This window comes from Perognathus longimembris, chromosome 10, assembly GCF_023159225.1.
Source record: "Perognathus longimembris pacificus isolate PPM17 chromosome 10, ASM2315922v1, whole genome shotgun sequence".
Taxonomy (NCBI): domain Eukaryota; kingdom Metazoa; phylum Chordata; class Mammalia; order Rodentia; family Heteromyidae; genus Perognathus; species Perognathus longimembris.
In genome coordinates, this window is record NC_063170.1 from 61,024,332 (window position 1) to 61,045,868 (window position 21,537).

The 21,537-nt window shown below is 39.4% G+C and overlaps 1 long non-coding RNA gene across 1 annotated transcript; it reads right to left on the reverse strand.

Moving 5' to 3' along the window:
- Positions 1–161: 161 nt before the first annotated feature.
- On the reverse strand, positions 162–17,769 carry LOC125357864. Its single transcript, XR_007212246.1, has 3 exons — positions 17,758–17,769; positions 14,434–14,436; positions 162–309 (listed from the first exon to the last, which is right to left on the reverse strand). It is a non-coding gene; the product is annotated as an uncharacterized LOC125357864 (long non-coding RNA).
- Positions 17,770–21,537: the final 3,768 nt, after the last annotated feature.

Here is a 21,537-nt window from a genome sequence, read left to right on the forward strand (position 1 = left end):
GTGTGTGTGTGTGTGTGTGTGTGTGTGTGTGTATGTGTGTGTATGTGTGTGTGTGTCTAGAATCCTGTATAATTTATCATATCCCAATGTATTGTAGAACCAATTTCTCCATATCTGAGAGAACACGCACCACTTGTCTCTCTGAGCTTGGCTTACCTCACTTAACACGATCTATTCTAGTTCCATTTCCCTGCAAATGACATAATTATATTCTTTCTAATGGCTGTGTAAAATTCCATTGTGTATAGGTACCACATGTTTTTGGATCCACTCATCTACTGTTGGACATCTGGGCTGTTGTGTTTCCATCTTTGATGTAAGAGCTGGCTCCCAAAGTACCCGGGCACAGAAACCCTTGGACTGTGAGCACAGAAGTAGGAGGGTACCTCTGGTGCAAGAGTTGCCCCAGACCAACAGGGCTGTCAGCAATGTATTCTATGTCCACTGGATTTGGTACCCAGCCCTGGCATGCATCTATTCTGTCATTCACTTATAAAGATGTGGCCATTGCTTCACATCTTCTGTCAAAATACTTTACAGCCTTTCTCTCTGAATAACTCTACAGCTCACCAATATAGGGAAGGGAGTTCTGGGAAATGTGCTAAATCAACAAAAGCCAAGCCATAGCAACACACACCTTTTAGTTTCAATATTTGTGTTCAATATTTCAGTAATGATACTCTTAGCAACAGTTTAACTCACTTGGAGCCACTATTTGCTGGGCAGCACTAAGTGTAGATGTGTCATCTGGACTTACAGAGTCCAGGAACCATGCCAACCACCGTGTTTCTTGCCAGCTTCAGAGCAGCTATCTCCACCCCTGTGCCACGGCAGTAGTGCTCCTGTTGTAGGTCCATCGCTTGAAGTTTACTGACCGCTTTTCTGTCTAAATACCTCTCTCACCTCCTTTTTCAAGAAAGTCAAACCCAGATTCTCTACTTTATCTTCTCCGATCAGTCCTAATGCTCTGACCCAACTGTACATCTGACTTGGTTTGTGTTTCTACACCATCCTGCTAATACTTTGAACTTAGCCTCTACCAGATCATATTATATAATTGCCAGAGCTGTATTTATTTCTTCTACACTACAATAGGCAATGTGACTACCAGAAAACAAAACACATGTTGTATAAGTCTATTTTGAATTCATTTATTCATCCATCACGCAAATTTCTGTTGCTATCTTTCTATGTTCCAGGTACTGTTTCCTTCTTGGTTTGTCTAACAGGTAACAAAACAGCCATAATCCCAACCCTCATGGAATCAACATTCTAATAAGTGAGTGAAATGTTAAATAAAAAGATATGAATGAATAAGATAAATGAAAAAAATCAGTATTGTGATAATGTCTGGGAATAAAAACAATTGTTCCTACTAAGTAAATTCAGTTTTGAAAGGACTTACTAAGTAAAGGAAGATGAACATGAAAGCAACATGTATTAGCCCAGTGGAGAACAGACACCTAAATAAATGTGGTTTTATAAGTACACTGCTTCAAATATTTGAAGCAACCTATTCAATTCACCATGTATTAGCTGCAAAGCATACTGCTAGGCACTGGGTCAATAGATCCTTCAAGAATTGCCAGTTAAATTGAGAAAATATAAGCACAGTAGCTGGAAATGGCTGTCTATTCTGCCTGGCATATGTTACTCTTACAAAGTGTTCATCTCTGGAGAGAAAAAAATCAGCTTCTGGTGATCAGGGCCATGTTGTAAGATTTGAAGATAGTTCTTATCAGAATAAAGACTCCCAGAAAGCATATATGAAATCAGCCTCCTCAGACAACAATTTGGTAAAACAACAGCCAAGCCTAGGGTATTGAATTTTAATAATAGAATGTTAATCATTTATTTTGCATGTAGCACATACAATTCCCAGATGTCAACTCCAGTGCCAAGAATGGACAAGTGGAGAACAGCAGGTATGAAGTGATAAATCTTGTGATTTATATGCCTTGCTTTCTGGAAGTCTCTAATGATTCATTTCAGCACTGTGAAACACTTTTTTTCAACAGAATGTGTCTTTCCCAGCCTAACATCCAAGTTACCCATTAAATATTCACTTTATTTGTCTTTTGGTTATGGTCTTTGTCCAAATACTTTCCTATTCAGAAACGTCCTTCTTCTCAACTGTGCCTTTGATCACTGCCAAAACATGTGAATTATTTCAAGAGATAAGAACAAAGGGGGGTTTGGTTCCTTGTCTCTCCTCTTTGTTCATTACACATGTTTGAGATTTCCTTTCTCATGTCATATTTTAACTTTAGTTTGCCACAGGGAAGACGAGATATTAATATTGCATGTGAACATTCACTAGATAGACATTTCTATGCATGCTGTACCATGCGTCGTAATGTAAGTTGGCCTCCATTCGTTTAATGGAAAAGACAGGTTGTTCTGGAAAGTGTTCTTATTTCTTCATCTAGTCATTGAATTCTTTGATCCATCTGTTTTTAGTCTCTCTCTCTATATATATTCAGTACATTTGAGGCAACAGATACTATCACTGTAACAATGAGAAAGAAAAAGAACAGAGTGACAAAGTAATGGCAACATTAACACAGGCTAATGTGATAAACCACTTGCCTATGTGTGTGACTGTGCACTTGTGTGTGAAAAGATAAGCATGAGTGCATATGCGCAATAATGTGAATTAAGGGTCTCAGTAAAGTCCAGTAAATTAATGTCATGCTTTGGAGAGTGTGGCATTAGAATTAGGATTCGATGTGGGTGGTATCACAGCTAAGACCTAATGATAAATTAGTCTTGAAGAAATTGAGAAAAGAGTATTTTACTTTGGAAGGGGAACAAAGACAAGTGAGTTTAGCATGCTGGAGGAACCATAAGAAATCCTAGGAGGATGAAGTAGAGACATGGTTCCAGAATTTGCTATAAAAAGAAGGACTATTAGGTCAGTCCGAGTTTAATTCTAATAGCTCTTCTTTCTGAAATGAAGGAAGTTCTCCATTTGAAAATAAAGAACTCTAAAGGCCCAAAGCATTCTGAAAACCTACAAACTCTTAGTATTTTAACCAAAAAACTTGTTAAGACATTGGGGCATTTCAAAGTAGTCTGTAACTCAGGAAGCATACAAAACTGGATCTGGGGCTCATAATGTTTTATTCAAATCTAAGAACAGGTCTCATGTGGCTCTAATTTGGAAAGTGTGGGCAAAGACAGTAATTCACCATTAGCATCTTTCAACTCTTATGACATCTTAGATCAATGTTTTGGAAATCTTGGTATTTACTCATTACAGATGAATTAATCTAGTGAGCTCTCCCTATTGTTTGAGATTTGGTTTCTTTCACTTTTTTTTTTTTTTTTTTTGTGATGCTCTTTTTTTTTTTTTTTGGCCAGTCCTGGAGCTGAACTCGGGGCCTGAGCACTGTCCTTGTCTTCTTTTTGCTCAAGGCTAGCACTCTGCCATCTTGAGCCACAGCGCCACTTCTGGCCTTTTCTATATATGTGGTGCTGAGGAATCGAACCTAGGGCTTCATGTATACGAGGCAGGCACTCTTGCCACTAGGCCATATTCCCAGCCCAAGAAATGAGGGAGAAATGAGGGAAATTTCTTACTTCATGCCAAGATTGACAGAGTTAAACTTTTTGGGGGGAAAACTGGAAGTGGATTAGGAGTTATTTTATCCTTGAGCTCTGCTTTAGGGGCATACCACCCTAACATGGGTAAGACAGGTCAACTTTAGCCCTGGACAATCACTAAGAGTGTAAGCCCTTTTCCTCAACTTTGTCATCAGTGTTTGATAACTGCTATGTGGAAGCAATGAAGCAGATATATGACACTATGTTCAATATCCCAAACAAATGATGAATGATAACACTTACAATTTACAAGAAAAATGGTCCAATTTCCAGTGTCCTTTCTGGAACTTCTATGACTGTTTTGGGAAAACTTGCTTAAAATACTAAGGCTATGGAGACAAGAGTAAAAAGAGTGAAATATAGTAGTTTCTATCCTTTTCTAAAAAATAATATCCTTAAGGATACTGTTTAACATACATCATTTTGACAAATCTGACTTATTTATTAAATAAAAACCTAGGATCATTAAATAGATTTCTGAGTACTGTGTCCATGAATAGTGAATTCTAAGGAAATTCATTATGTAAATCAAAATGTTGAAAACACCACTTTAAATGTGATAAATGTCTTTGTCTGCTACACTTCATAACTTTGACTGAAATGACCTGACACATGAATAAATATTTATATCGACTTTTATACTTAAAAAGAAAAAGCTGCTTGAAGATGTTATGGTGCAACCATGTGTTTTTGCCTGCTGATTATCTATTTGCCTCTAGTATAAGCCACATTTTAAAATATTCAGAAGCTCCCATAGAACCATGATATATTGACTATACTGACACAGTAGTGAACTTAAACAGAAGAAAAAGAAATAAAGTCAAACAAAGGTATGTTTGCCTGCATAGTCCTAAGTAATTGGCTTGACTTACCCACTGGAATAGCTTAGTTTTGTAAAGTTTCATCCACTGTGGTTATGAAGAGATGATGACAGGTATCTTGGCTTTATGTTCTATTTGAAAAATGATCCTCAATATTTTCTCTCCTTTGTAGACTCAGGAATAAGCAGCGATATCAAAGGAGATAGAGACACAGAATTAAGCAGAAGTATAGGCATTAAAATCTTTGCTGTCAAGGAGGTTGCTTGACATAGCACCGCCATTTTAGGGGGAGCTCCCATTTTACAAGAAACTATTTTAGTTAAGCTACCGCTCCTGTTTTGCTAACAAGTTCCTGCTTTAGCCAAGGGTCCTGGTCTTGGGAGATGGCTCAGATAAACTTTTAATCCCAAAGTTCCAACCAATTGGAGTGAGGATAGCAATAGTTTTACAGATAAAATCCAGGCAGATGGCTGGCCCAGCACGCTTACTTGCTTTCTTGTCAGCAGCATTCCGTTCTGCAGAAGTAAAATTTTGCCTTGCCAAGCTCGTCTCTCATTAGTGCCCTCATTTATTTACATGGCACCTTAATGTCCCAAGACATTTCCAACAGAAGGAGGAAGCAACATGGGAAAGTCTGTAGAAGCCATGAGTTAGGGACACGTCCCCAAAGACCTTCAGTGTCAGGGGATGCAGTGTGAGATGTTTAGCTGTGTGCAGTGGAGAACCATGGAGATTTTTTTTTTTTTAAATCAGAGAAATAACTTAGTGAAATTGACTTTTCAAAATGATTTATCCAGGCAGAGTCAGCAAGGCTGGCTTGTAAAAGGAAGTGCTTTTAGTTTGGCAGTGCAAAGATGACCTCCAGAAATTCTTTCCAAGCAAGAGCTGAGGTCCGTTTGCTCTCCCCTTGGCCTGCATCTGAGGCCACTCACTACCAAAGTGCTGCTCACAGACAGGCCCAGAAGTTTCCTCTGATGCACCCTTTAGATCTCCCCTGTACAGGAAAGCTCTGGAGAATGAGGTAGTAGTGCAGAAACTGGAGAAATGTAGGGTAGAAATCAAGGGCCATATTTCAAAAACAACTCTTAGGCCTGACACCTGTGGGACAGGCTTTCCTGGGTCCTTCATCCTAGTTGAAGAGGACACTTAGCTGCTTTGGCTGAGCCTATGGAAAATTAAAGTTGGGCACCTGGCACCTCTCCCATTTGCATCTCCCCTTTGATGTGAGCGTTCTCACCTTCAGTTGCTTTGCAATCACTTCTAGGAAAGAGAAGATTTATTGCTGATAAGCATCTTGCAACAAAAGGCAAATTGACCCTCAGATAAGCAATGTCTTATCAATTTTGTGACAAAAGGCAAAACGGTCTCAATAGCTAAAAGTTCAGGACAAGCCCCATTCCAGACAACAGTGACTGACTTGTGGCTGCTCCCCCCTGAAGAGATAAAGTGATAACAATTTCTCAAGAACCCCTTCAGAGACACAGACTGAGAGCAAGGTCCACCTGTGGCTTTTGAGTGTGTACTCTGGAGACCTTTCTCCCCCTCTGCCTCCAGTTCCCTATTTAAAGGGAAGGCCAGTCTCTGTACTGATGAAGAAGACCAAAAGATGCACTGAAGCACTGTCTTTTCCTGGCTGCCCTGTGATAAATCATCTTCCTCTACCCTTCATCACTTCTCCTTACATGGCATTTAGTGGCAAGTGGCTGGCCCAGACATGGGGAACGCCTGGATTTCAGACTAGGGTCTAAAAACATGATTTCATCAGCAACCACCTGAGAGACTTCAAAAGATAGGTTAACGATCTACCTGTAAAATTTTGAAAAATGACAAATCTGATTCATAGTGATAAATATAACCCAAAGTTAACACCTCACAAAGTATTTTTCTGGTAATCAAATTCAGAAAAGATCTACTGAATTGGAGACATGAGAGCATGTTAGGATTATATATGAGGCACATTCATCTGAAACACTGAGAACATGAGACATGGCCTGGCAGAAAAGCCTAGGGCTGACTGGATTCCAGGCTTCCTTTTCTCACCTGGAAAGAAGTCTGCAGCAAAAGACAGGGTTCAAATGCTGAATTTGACAGCTGTACAAAACCAGGATACTTGCTTGGTTATATCACTTAAATATCTCCTTCCTAAGACACAACACAAAACATTCCCCAAACACAGGGAACCAACTGTGGGAACTAAATATGTGGAGTGGGGAAAGTTGCTGAGCACCTGTAAAATTCTCAAGGATGCGCCTTTGTGAAGATGACTGGTGGTCCTCTCAGGCTGAGGCAGGATGGAATAGGGAAAACGAGGCCTGGTAAATGGCAGCCAGGAATTCCTAAACTCAAGCTTAATGCATATGCCGAAGACTAATACTTACCAATTTCCCTCAAGGTTAAAGGACCAAAGTCATTTTAGGGGAAAATGAGGCAGGATAGATTAGGGAAAATAAGGGCTGGTGAAGGCAACTCAGAAACAAAGTATTTAGAAACACAGAAGCACTACTAACAGAGACAATAGAATGCAGTCCTTAACTGTGTGGTAGCAAGATGCTTCCTTTCCTGAGAAAAAGGCACCCAAATTAAAGAATAAATAAGAGCCAGGAACTTAGCTAATGTAACAACAGCAAGATTGACTGAGAGCAAAGATAAATACCTATCTTTGCACTGAAGTAATTCTTACTCTGCCATCAAAGTCAAGGACCCCTAAGTGAAGAGTCCCTATTTTAGAGGGAAATTTCACAACCCCCCACCTGCACCTGTTGACACTTCTTTCCCCAATTCTTCCTCTTACCTGGATGAACTTTGTTTTCAGTACCTCCAGGAGGTATGACAGTTGGGGAAAGGGGTGGGCAGGAAAAAATAAAAGCTATGCTTTATGACTTTTGAACTTCAGAAGCTTAGGAAATTGGTATGTCTAAGGCTTTGCCCTGAGGCAGTTTCCCATGGTGATTGTGAGTTGAAAGGAATTGAAACCTTTTTCATACTTCCTTCCACCCCAAAGCCCAGAAAGGGGAGCAATATGTGAGCTCAAATGTCAGATCTGGGCATACAGCCCCTAAGAACAGGCCCCTCCTTTCTCTTTAGCATCCCTCCAGTCTATCAATCCCCAAGACACAAATAACAATAGAAACTTGGATGGACTGGGTAGCTCAAAGCACACTGGTTCCTATTCATCATTTAAGCGGAAAATAAGACCCCAATATTTAGTTGCATCCTCAGTTTTATTTCTGAGGGGAAATGGGGAAAGACTTTGAATGGGCAATAGAAAACTCTCAAGTATTCTCGTCAGCAAGTCCTTCTGGGTTCATTCTGCCTTTCATTTTCTCAGCTATTTTGTCATTCTATGTATTGTAGCACACTAATAAGCCAAGGCTAACAATTCTTACCTGTGGAAATATAAATTGTAGCCAGTTAGACGAGGTGCCTGTTGCTCTGAGGACATTAGCTTTAGTATCACTGATGGCCTATAACTAAGTCTGTCCTTTTGGGTTTTCCATAGAAATGTCTCTAATGTGTTCATTTTCAGTTTCAATGAGAGTCATCATTATATCTGTGCATCAATTTGTGACGGCTGCCAAATAAAGTAACAGAGATGAGATGGCAAAAATAACAAGAATATTATTTTCTCAAATTCTCAAAACTAGAATGTTGAGAACAAGATGTGCTCAGCACGGATTTCCTTTGCGGCCTCTCCCTTAGTTGATAGATGGCTGTCTTTTCCTCTTTGCTCCCTCCCCCCACATTCATATTTGTGTCCTAATTGCCTTTCTTACAAGGACAGCAGTTATACTTAATGAAGGACCACCTATACGAATTTATCTTACCTTAAAAGATCTTTTAAATGACCCGTCACTAAATATAGGCACATTCTGAGGTACTGTGTTAGGACTTCAACATATGAACTTGATGCAGAAAGAATATTTTCAGCCTGCAAAAACTTCCATTTAAAAAAATCTCCTGTAACAACTTTTAAGTGATGATAATCCAAAATAGACCAATAAAATTATACTTGGACATTCAAACTTGGATAACATTAGGATTTGATTATGGATCGCCTTGCTACCTCATGCACCAGTATAAATGATCATTCCTAAGAGTCTTCTTTTTATTACTAGCAAACGATTTCTATTTTCATTTCTACCTGATACTGAAGAAGGAATATGAAATTCTCTTCAAGCTCTTATATTTGAAATATGAAGTATACATGCATTTCCAAGTATGTGAAGAATTAAGAAAATCATGTGGGAGAAAATTAGAGATAAACTAAGCTAAAGATTTCAGAGCGTCCTGCAAGTCATAAAAGGTTAGAGTTTCGGAAATCAATATCTAGCATTACTTAGGGCAAGTCACATCTGACTTTCAAGGTCTATGTTTCTGAGCTCTATATTGTATATGCAACACAGGCCATCTGAGACAAGTGAAAACCCAAGGCACCAAGAAACTTCTCTAAATTCCTTAGGTAAACTCGCTGCTGTCTTGGAATGATGCTGGCTTTGGGATATGAGAAGTTTCTGAAGTGTAGCAATCAGACGTGGGAAATTTGGATGAAATGACTTCATTAGTCGACAGTATTGTATGAACACAGTTAGCTTTTTTTCCCCCTAGTCTTGGGTTTGAACTCAGGGCCTGGGTACTGTCCCTGAGCTTCTTTTTGCTCAAGGCTAGCACTCTACCACTTGAGCTACAGTGCCACTTGTGGATTTTTCTGTTTATATGATACTGAGGAATTGAACCCAGGGCTTCATGCACACTAGGCACGTGCTCTGGTTACACTAAAGCTTCTTATATCTAATTAATTTAATTCCTCTTCTTAATAAAGAGCCAGACAAAACTATTCAAAACCACCTCTCATTCAAGCATTCCTAGAACCTCTCATGGTACTTACGCTTAGAATCTACTCAGTCAATATTTGTTGAATAAATGGATGAACCACTGGATCTCTTTCACAAAGCCATTATACATTTCTTACCTTCCCCCACATTTTAAATGCTTCCACCTCTAAAATGGAGCTCTTTTGTGATCACAGATATTAATTTCATGTTGAACCTGGTTGAGGGATGATTCCAGATTTTTGGAAAAAAAAACACCCCAAAACAAACAAACCCACCTTGAATAGCCCAATGGAACTTTCAACAATGTGGCAATTTGCCAAAAGCCTAACAGCTCCAGGAAAATTCTAAGTCAGACCTCAGGGTGACCTCTGGAAAGTGGTGGTATTAATTCTGATGGCCGCTGGTGCATCACATCTTGTCAGTGTCGGGAGGGAGAAGTGAGGCCTTCCTTCTCACTCACCTGAAGTGTTCAGAAAGCTTTCACCTAACAATTTGAGCTGCGGAAGAACTCTGCAGAAACGCACAACAATGAGCAGAAAATGGAAAATGCCTGGAGCAATAAATAACCTTTGACTGAGGGTGCAAACCTCTTTCTCTTTCCTTTCAGTGTCTCAGTGGTAGAGGGCCTCAGAGGACGAGCCATGCTGTTGCTCAGTAGACACAGAATTTTGCGTGTCTCATAATAGGCTGGACTCAGGTCATTTTTGCAACTCATTTTTGCTTCTCTGTCACACACATAGAGAGAGGAAGAGAGAGAGAGAGAGGGGTAGCACTCATATGAAAACATACACGCAGAGAGAGAGAGAGAGACAGAGACAGAGAGACAGAGAGAGAACTAAAAATCTCCCCAACATGAAGCTCCTTCACAAAATCCAAGGTCCTTTTTGTTTTAATTAACTATTTCCTCTGATTTAGAATCGCCCTCCTGAGGAACTTAAAACCCTCCAACTTCACAGCATATAGATTCCCCTAGAGCCCCTATGCTATTTTTCACTCGGCACCATTCACCATCCTCCTCCCTAAACTGGTTAGCAGGAATATTTTTAAAGTAAAAGAATCCTTAAAAGGCAGCTAGCCTCTGCATACTCACAGCCGGCTTTTGTCGGTTTAAAAGCATTAGGGAAAGAACCAGGAGACAACCAGGACTGCTAGAGCCAGAACTATTCCCGGGGAAGGAGCCCAGCTGGGGATGGTTGGAAATTGCTTTAACTCTTTCTGGTAAAGCCCGGCCACTGACCTACCTGCTGCTGAGTTCCCCTAATCAGATGTCCATAGCTACAGGTAGCTCAGAGATTTGAAAAGGTCACCAGGATATTTAAGGTTTCTGTTTGTGTTATTCGCCGTGACATTTGAGATGCGGGCTCATTATTTTTCTTCTCAAATTATTTCTCTACTTTGTGAGAAATTCCCTTTCCTCAAGGAGCTGAGGAATGGCTTTTGCTTTTGGGTTGGACGTCGGCTGCTGATAACAAGGGGAAAAACAAAGAGAATATTTTGAAATCCTAGGAGTGACCAGCCCTTTGTGGGCTCTAAGTCCAGATTCAACCAACTGAAGAATTTAATTTATTTTTAATTTCCCTATTCTGAATATGTGGAGCTATTTTTCTTGTTATTATTCCCCAAATTGTAGAATATAAGTATGTATGCAGTGTTCACATTGCATTAAGTGCTATAAATAATCTAGAGATGACTTCAGATACATGAGAGGATATGTGTAATTTCTATGCAAATCATATAATAGTTTATATCACCAAATTGAGTATCTGTAGATTTTGGTATCAATGCATGTCTTGAATTAATATATTGAGGGATGGCTACATATAGCTGTGTAATCTATGGTGATAGGGTCAAGTTGCCAAGTCATAAGGGGAAGCCCAAATAGTTCACTGTCAAACTTAATCACAGAGTTCTTGGAAGATGTAACCATAAGAGTATCAATGAGCTATAAAAATAATACAAGTTAGCTTTGGAAAAAAATGGATGTTGATTCCTTAGACGAGGAGAGCAGACATTTCTTTGGTCAGCCTTAAATCCAGTTGTCACTTCTAAGCACATGATATGTCTGTGGGATTTTCAAGATTTTCTGACCCTCAATGATCAAATCAAATGGCTACATTTGATTTAAGGTAAGGTAACCTTTCTCTGATGGAAAGCTGAATCATGCATGGAGACAAATAAAAAGAAAAGTTTTGGTATCGATTCATAGTGGTAGTTCAACCAATAGACTGATTACAACCTGACTGCCATAGCAACTTTAGGTTTTGGTCAATCTAAAGGGCAGGTCTTCAATATTTCCTTCCCCATATAATTTCACTAACTCTAGTTTTTAAAATATGCTAGTTAGAGCTGATTTCACTGCTTATGCCAAAGTAATTGCAATGATGTAATCCACCCAGAAGTAATTTGTAGTTTTTAATAGATCTTATTTCTGCAGTGACCCAACAACGTTTTATTCTGATTACAACTTTGTATCTTGTATCGTAGGAAGGGTATTATGTGATCGCATAAATACATACACTCCAGTTTTATTCGATAATTATATTTTCCTTGCTCACTAAAATTAGCATTCTATTTTCTACCTTGTTCTCCTGTATTGCCATTAGCATGCTTACTTGTGATCACTGACAAGAGCTTGTCTCTGAGACCTCAAAGAAGGCCAGGCCAGTCATCTATTCCCCATCTACTCCATCACTCACTGAGGACCCATAGCAGACACAAGCTCTCATCAGCCTTTACTGCTTTTCCAAGATCTCAATGACACTTCAGGGACTGAGTTGGAAAAGTTAACAGAAAATTACTTTCTGGACCTTGTGGTCATAGCAACGGGAAGAGAACTACATCAGTGGCTACTCTGGCAGCTACCAGGACATCTTTTTTTTTTTTTTTTTTTTTGTCTCTTGACATTATAGCAGTTCAAGTCTTCTCAGCCAGACCCATCTTGCCAGCTACCTACGTGCAATTCTCATTGGTCTGTGTGCATGTCTGTTTCTTTCATGTCTATTCGCACAAAGGGCCATGTCCTCTGGTCAGACAATGGGAGGCTTGGGTCTTGTAGCAGAGGGGTTTTGACAGCTTGAATACATCTGAAAGTAATGTGAAGGCAACTAAGAGCTTTGGGAGATATATTCAGTTGGGTTGAAGTCTGCTGTTTTATTACTCCATGAAAAAGGGAATGTTTTCTTATATATACAGGGGCATTGAAGAAGCTGTGCAAAGACTGGGGAACATCTTGCCTCTCGAAGAAATAAAAGGTAATTCCAGGCTAAGAGATGGCTGTTTTCAAAACACAGCTTATTGAGAAAAATGAGTGCAAATTCACTGAAAAACAGATATTGTCAGAAGGCCTCTGGTCTCAGGAAAGGAGAGGGTCATTTCATTTTTCCCTTCCTTAATCCTCAATAGAGTTTTTCCCCTTTAAAAAGTGTTCATTAAGAGACATAAAGACATGAGACCATGAAGCTGGTAACCCCGTGTTGCAGGAAAGGTAAGCAAGAATCTTCAACTATGCAAACTTCACCAGACGCCTTAGTTGATGTGGCATTGGCTTGTTGCCTAGAAAACAGACTTAAGGGTATTTTTTACACCAATCAAGAAGACTTCATTAAAGCATAATTAGTATCAGACAACAGTGGGGAAAACCTTTCATCTGATTCATCAAGCTCATAAAAAAGTTGGTCCCAGCATGCCACAGCTCCATGAAATGAAAAGACGATAGTTATCTTGAGTTATGGTCAATAGTTATCCAACTGCAATCTCTGTGTGAGGACAAATCTAGAACACTTGGTTGTACTCTACCACTAATCTTTTGCTCTCTTTCCTTGTACATTTGGAGACTAATTATCTGATGACTGAACAGCAGAGTCAAACCTTTTTTTTTTTTTTTTTAATGTACTAGTAGAGTACTTCAAGAGTTCCAGAAACTCTGCTGAGTATTTGCATGAATGACTTCACTTTAAACTTCGGCTACCACCAATGTTATCCCATACTTTTGGGGAGAAATCAGAGATACAGCAAAGCATAGCAATGGATTCCCCAGTGAATAACTGATAAAGGTCCTAACTGCAAAGGTTGGCCATACCCTGCATCTTCTTGCATGCTCTTTCTCAAACATCATTCCTCTTATGCTATTTCTTGAGCTTTTTGGGTATATCCCTGCTTCAAGCCTGTGGCTGATGTTTAGTTTGCCTAAAATGTCCCATTGGCTATATCTTCATACAGGGGTCTTCTTCAAGTCCCATAGTTATAAGGTGAGAAAAGGGAGATGCCACATTTGGAGAGGTCATCAGGGTCACAAGAAACTCCAAGTCCCAGGCTCTGGACTGACAGGTTTAGTAATCTAAGAGCCAAGTGACCGCCTCTTTGTCCGGGGATTCAGGCATGCCCATTACCTGGGAGGTAGGGGCTTCACCTTCCCCCATCATGAAGACTCTACCATCCACCCTAGGCCAAAATGGCACCAGCCAGACCTGAACTCCCCATTTCACCATGATGCATTGGAGTCCTCTCCTAACCATCTTCCTAAATGACATCTCCTCATCTATTCCTTTCATTGACTTAGATTTTCTTAATAGTATGTGCCACTGCATGCTATTACCTTATCATATGTTTTATTTTAAGATAAAACCAGTCCTCCTAAAAGTTTCAGTTTGGGTACTTCAGTATTGTTCACCTGTCTCTATTCGCTGAATAAATATCTATTGAATACAAGCATATTATGAACAAGGATTGAGTTGGAGAGCGAAGATCACTCAATAAAGGACATATTCTTATCAAGTGACATCATCCTAATCCCAGAATACTTCACTGTTAATCATAATCTCACATTGGTTCTTTGTGGGGCTTTAAACCTAGCAGGTCTTATTTATCACTGGAATGTGTGCTGAGTAACAAGAGGCTACGGGGAACTGGAGCATTGAGTTCATAAGCATCCATGGGAAGCCATGCAGGACTTGACTGGTCCATTATAGGATGGCTATTATCAGGGGTGAAATACTAAGATGCTTCTTTAGTGAATAGTGAGTCACAGGTGCTATGAAATCCCAACACTTTCCTTGGGTTCTCTTCAAGCTTCAGAGCTTCTTCCTGAAGTCTCTACCTGTTACAGTCACTGAAAGGTTTGCACTTGCCTTAAAAGGGATCCTGCGGAAGTACTTGCATCCATCCTGTTGGATCACATCCTTTTTCTTTTTCTGTCAATGGTGGGGCTTGAACTTTGGGCCTAGGTGCTGGCTCTGAACTCTTCAGCTCACCGCTAGCTCTATACCACTTTAAGCCACAGCACCACTTCCCGTTTTCTGATAGTTAATTGGAGAAAAGAGCATTATGGACTTTCAGGCCCTGGTTGGCTTTAAAACTGTGGTCCTCAGATCTCAACTTCCTGAGTAGCTAGTATTCTAGGCATGAACCACTGGTGCCCAGCTCATCATTTCCATTATTCCTAAGAAAACAGAAGACATCCATTTTAAATGCCAAGTTCTTAACTTGGTCTACCCTTTCTCAAGATATAAAACCTAAGCCAAACCCGTTCCTTTTCCCTTTTATCTCATTGAATGCATACTATAAATTTCAACTTACTAAAATGCACAAAGGACAGGCAATAGCGGAGGGTAATTGTGAACAACTAATTGAACTGGCGAGCCCAAAGTGTCCTAAGGAAGATTTAGGAATCTATAAGGGACCATAATAATCATTTTCCCTTCAACCTGAGCTTTTAATTCTTTTTTTGTCCCTAGTTTCCCATTTGTATTGAGTGTTTAAGAGTAAGTTGATGAATAAGCTGATATGAAAACTATCTTCTGGAAACAGTAATGGCTAACATTTAATGGTTATTTTTCTGTGCTGAGAATGACACTAAATATGTAGTTATCATTAGGGTATTCCAAGTCAAAGTTATGATGTGTAATTCTCACAGTACAATTCTATAAGGTAGGCAAGTTTACATTAAACAGTTGTCTTGCCAATCATAGAGGAAGATCTTTCAGCCATTTTGCAGAACTACCTCTATGACAAAGACATAGGCATAGACAGAGGGAAAGAGAGAGACAGAGACAGAGACAGAGATACAGAAACAGAGAAATGGTTTGCTTAGTCTTTACTTAAAATAGTAACTGAGTTTCAAGTAAGCAAAATAGCCTGTGTGGAAATCCCTGTTTAAATGAAATAATGAACTCTTTTGAGTTGAAGCAAACAATGCACAATAGTTAGGGTTTTTCTTATGAAGTTTTCTATATGTTTTTTCCACTGCATGTGGAACTGCTGAATTGAAGAGCATCTTCCAGTCCTAATGAAAACAAAAATATTAAGCCTCAAGATGTATCTAAATTCTAACATATACCTGGTAGGCCATTTTGGGGAGAGATATTATTTCTGGTGCATTCATCAGGTCAAAAATTTAAAGGCTATGTTAAAGACTTCTGGGATCAGAGTTAATCCTTTTGCCTTCTCTGACTTATAACTCCCATTAATGGACTTAATGTGGTAATGGCACAGGCAGTCGAAATCCTGCAATAAAAACATACAAAATAAAGTCATAGGAGATGCTGTGGTGGGGAAAGAAAGCCCCTTAAGCATTATTGATTAACTAATTAGCCAATGTTTACAAAGAGCCTTAACAATTAGGCCCACTATATATATTTTAATGATCATTTTATTGATAGCTAAGCAGAATGGAACAGATTGCTTCTTTTACTGGTAGTAGAAAGCATGGGAAATAGGTTCTTAGGGGTGAAAACCTGAGGATAAAAATGCATACTTTTCTGGTCATCTATCCATCTTTCTACACCCAAAATAATCTATCAAACATACACATACAAACACATCATATATATCATGTAGATATCAGCTTTCAAAATATTAAGTGTTAAATAATCCAGGCTGAGGATGAGGCAGGCCTTCTGAATTCATTGCTAGGTGTCACTCTGTTTAAGTTTCTCCACAGCTCTAGCAATGTGTGAGAATATAGGTAGGAGAGTGGCAATCATACCAGTCCTTACATCTTTTCTTCCATCTAATGCCTTTTCCTGGGCTGACTGCACAGCAGAAACCAGTCATGTGCTAGGATCTTTGCTTAGTCTCATTTTAAAAGTCAACTTGGTAGCCAAAGTAAGTCATGGTTCATGCTTCGATGCCTGCTTGATACACACACATAAATGTGTGTACAGATCCTGATGGGTTCACAGTCAGGATTATTTCTCCACTCATTTTGGAGAAACATGAAAATCATGCAGGTTTTTGAAAGCTCGGCTGGACTTAGAAGACTGAGCTTATGTCAAGGTAAATAAGTCATTCAGGCAACCAGTTCAGAAGAAGTGTATTGTATAGAGACAGAAATAAGGTTATGGTCTAATCCTGGAAGTCAAGCCAAGCATATTCTGAAAGTATGGAGCAACGTGGTGTTCTAAATGGCCTTGAGGAAGATGAGACTGTCTACCATTGGGAAGGTTGAAAATGGATGACATGGAAGAGAATGCTTGTTACCCAGGAGAATTTGGTATGGGAACTGTTATCATTTAAATTGTGTCTCCCCTAAAATTTGTATTTGTAGACCCAAATTCATTGTGACTGGGGTTCTTACGGGAAAGGGAAATTTGGAAACAGACACAGGTCTATAGAACAACATAAAAAAGGAAAATTGTGAGAAGACCTAGACGGTGGACATCAGCGAACCACAGAGAGATATCTAAGCTTGATCTGGAAGTTCTTCAGCTCTCAGAAGATACCAGCCCTTTAACTTGATCTGAGACTTCTGGCCTCCAGACCCATTTCGTACAGTTTATGAGATCTAGGAAATAATATTTCCCTCTTCTAAAACCCAAACCTAGCAAGTACCAAGAGAATGGGGATGATAATAGTGGACCAAAGGTGAGAGATCTAAGCTGAGAAGCCATGAGCAAACAGGTATGGGACACTTGAACTGAGGGCACACAGAAGCAATTGGTATGCACAGACTAGTAAATCAACACTGGCCTAGGTTGAGAACTGAGCCTGTAATGTCAACTCATTGAGCTTTCTGCAGCCCAGGCATTCCCTCTCAACTCTAACAAGAATAGGCTAGGTTATTAGCAGATGATAGGGCTCTCTGCTTCCTGCTCCCATTCACCTCTAGATTCTACTTAACTTGACTCTTGTAAGAAACCTATGCAAAAGCAGAAAAGAGTCTTTGTAATCTAAGGACCCTGTAGACCCCAGAAAGGGAGGTTTTGTTGGCTTCCCATTCCCAGTAGTCTCAAAGGAATCAGAAGAGTCACAGTAAGATCATTCATTCAATTATTTTTAGATAATAACCCCTTTGTATCCTCTTGTGCCCTTTCACAGTCCTTTCTTCCTATCCATGACACAATTTTACCCTGCTCTTGAGTGGAAGGTTGTTTATTTCTTATGTCTTCGGTGGACAGGACACATACCCCAGACACAAAAAAGCTCTCACCTAATATAAAGATTTATAGTCAGACAAAGGATTGGTACAGAGATGCCAAATAAATAATACCCTGAGAACTCACTTGGCTGTTTTGGAAATTCAATGCTTTATTTATTCTCTCTTGTTTCTTTGTTTGGGAAGATAAGGTATTTTCTCTATCATTTCCCCAGTCTCCTCAATAAACAGCCCTGCAAATGCAGTGTGTTGTAGAGGATGGAAGTCATATATATGAAAAGGAAGATTTTCCATTGCTCTTATTCTGTCCTTATTTATTTTTTGTCAATCACTGCTGAAATGCTGGTGAATTAGTTCACCCTATTTGCCTCTTGGAAAAAGTAAAGGACTTAAAACAGATTCTTTATAATGAGGGAAGTAAATGGCTTCTTCCTGTTAATTTAAGCTCAGTACTAATGTGTCTTCTAAATACAAAAGGCAGGAGGCAGAGAGGACATATTGCTGTTTCATAGAAAATGCTATTGATCTTGTGGCTTATTTAGGTTTTATGATTGTTTATAAAGTTAGTGTTTTAAAATTTTAGAAAAATTACTTTATATGTGCAATTCCTAGGGACAGAAAAGCAAGCAACTTAAATTACATTTGTGTCTGAGAGAGGAAACCTAAATGAGTATTTGGACATTCTCTAAGTTAGATCATTGGTTTTGTGGGCTTGATGGCACAGTTACATTACAGCAGCTTAAAAGTATGCTAGCTGTGAAACATCTAAAAGATAAGGAGAACATTGCTATTGCCAGTCACATCTGTCACACGCTCTCTCCTAACTGGGTCAGCTCTGATTCTGCACCTGCCTGCACACTGCACTTAATCTATGCCTAGTTCTCAATATCACCAGCCCCCTCCACCCCAAGTATGGACTCTAATTCCTATAGGTTGAGGGTAAGTTTTCTCATATTTGTTAAGTCTTTTAAAGTAAGCAAACAAAGCAGAAATTTGTTAATTTTGTTTTCTTTTACTGGAGTTTGATCTTAAAGACATCTTGGCACAAAGCCTCCTAGGGAAGGCAGAAGTGGTGATCATAGGACTATTGTAAACTGATTTGCTCTTGTCTACTTATCCTCCTAATGGGAGTATTTTGTGTTAGTGATTCCAGTAGACAAGTTCATGATGTTCTTGTGTGATATAAGACATGTTTGGGGTCCAGATCAGCCAGGATAACAAACTGACATTTTACCCCTTTCCTTGTGAGCTCCCATTTGCAAGCGCAGGGGGCATTTTGTGGCCATGATCCTGGCAGGGTACCAAGAACCAGGGCATGCCCTGCTCATTTGTCCTGTTGTTTCTCCTGATGCCTACAGCCAGGCAGCTTTCTCCGGAGCAGAAGATTGTGTGTGCATGGCTAGATCACAGATAGTTTTAAAGGCTTTTCTTAACTGGACCTATGGAGGTAGCACTGCTGAGATTTGTATGTGTTTTCCCTCAAGTCAGTTATATGCTAGAAACCTGACTGCTAATGTAGTCCTATTGAGATGTGGGGCATTTAAGCAGATTTTTTTAATTTTTCTTCTTCATGGAACAGTTCTTGTTTCAGTGGATCTGTATTGGTTTCCTTGAAAGCAGATTGGTATAAAGCTTAGCTCTTCAATTCCATGTCCCTTTCCTGCAGAGCTCTTTGCATGTACACGCACTTCGTTGCTTCTTTTCGAAGACTCAAAATACACAAGTGAAAAACAGCTCACTGGAAAAACCTGGCTTAGGTTGGCTCTGTCTAAGGTCAGTCATCCTTTGGGCAAAAACTGGCTGAGTCAATTTATGCATGCTTCTATGAGGTCATTCTTCCTGAAGGCATCAGAGGGGGCTACTGTCTGTCAGGAAAATGGCAATGGTTAATTTTGGGACATTGAAAGTAGGGGACAAAAACAAGTGACATCTCTACCCACAGCGGGCTCATAATCTAATGGAGGAAGTAGACAAGAGAAAAAGCCATAATAATAGATGGTTACAGAGTGATGAAGGCTGTGAAAAAAATAATTTAGAAAAATAATTCCAGGGAGAAGGTCTCAATGCCTTCATTTTTAAATCACATTTTAAAGCAAGAACCACCGACCTCTGACTAGACAATCATACCACGCATCCTTGGACATCATCCAAGAGAGAAATAATATGCTCCCCAAACCAAGAGCTGATGAGAAATGACCAATAGTTTGGGCATTAATAAGGTAGTTAAGTTTGAACTGCATGGAGAGTTGTCCCTTAGTGATAGTATTATCTGCTTGCAATCTGGTATCATTTAGAAAGAAAATTGCAGAATACAGAATGGACAGATGCCTATTGACAAACTTTCAGGTTACAAGTGCCATTAACTAAAGATAAACATGTCCATAAACAATGTATATGGAATAACATTGGATACTGGCATTGTTAATTTAATACTGAAATACAGTCCTGCCTTTCATGCAAGATTTGATACAGTCCCTTGAGTGATGGTACTAAAGATGCATATTTTTTCAGTCTCTTTTTTTTTTCCTCCAAAAAGGCAGTTCAACATTTGAGCTTCATCCTATAGTTATTCTTGCAGATACATTCAGGTATTTCTCCTGGGGTAGCAAATGGCTGCTGCTATTTCAGACATTGATATATTCATAGTCCCATATTAACCAAATTTCTTCTTGCTGACTATAAATTGATTTTAGAAGCTCCACTCCCTATAAACATGTGTTTCAAGCTCTTTACCAATCTTAGGACACTTTCCTATAAGTCTTGAAGGATATCAGATACATTGAAGGGCACCTGTCTGTAAGTGGCCAAGCTTGGAGCACAGGTATATTTAATGATGATCTAGTAATGGTTTATATCATTTCACAAGAGCTATCCATTAAACTATCCCGATTCTTTTTCAAGTTGATTATTCAACTCAAATATGGCTAAGAATTGAATATTATATTATAGATAACACTAAAAACTTATTGCATCCTGATTTATTATTTTCTATGCCAGAAGTCAGTCTTGAGACTAAATCCAACCTGCTTCCTATTTTTGTCAATGAAATTTTACACTGCCACACCCACTCATTTATGTATAGGCTGTCATTGTTTTAATACTAAAATAACGGAGTTGAATTGAAGTGACTGAGGTCTTGTTGTTTGCAAAGCTTACAATGCTTGCTTCTTGGTCCTTCACAGCTCATAGTTTGCTGGATCCTAATAGACACTCCTGAGGTAATTTCCCTAGAGTATTTCTGTCTGGCGGAAATCTAAGATGGTATGCTGCTTCCCAACTCTTTTTCTTCCTATGCTCAGTGAAGTATCCGGCTCGAAATGCCCATGGCGAGAAGATCTTCAGCATAAAGCTACACCACAGACAAACATTGCAAAGCAGGGTCTTGTTCTTTCCCTACAATTGGAAACACTTGGAAGCCATTTACATTCACCAATGCTCAAGCTATGAATAAGAGGGCAGTGGCATTCTGGGGTGGGGCTAAGAGGGAGATAAATGGATAAATACTCTCTGCAATTAAGATTTCCACAGCACTTCCATATGCCCCAGCAAGATGCAAAGAAAAGATGCTCTAGGATTTCTCACACGGAGGGAAGACCTGGAAGGCAGAAATTGTGAGAGGGAACAGGAAATATATGACACCAACTGATAAGATCTGAAATGTTCTAAGATGAGAAGGACCACACAGACACACAGACACATACACACACAGACACACAGACACATACACACACACACATCAAAGGACCTGGTGTTGTTGCAAATAGCCTCAGAAGAAAATCTATTTAGAAGCTGAACATGTAGAAAAATGGAAAAAGCCTAAGACAAGATGTTGGTAGACAGCAGAAGGAAGGAGGACCTTACCTAAATGAAAAGACTCAAAGGTCCCCATGGTTACCACGTGTGTGGC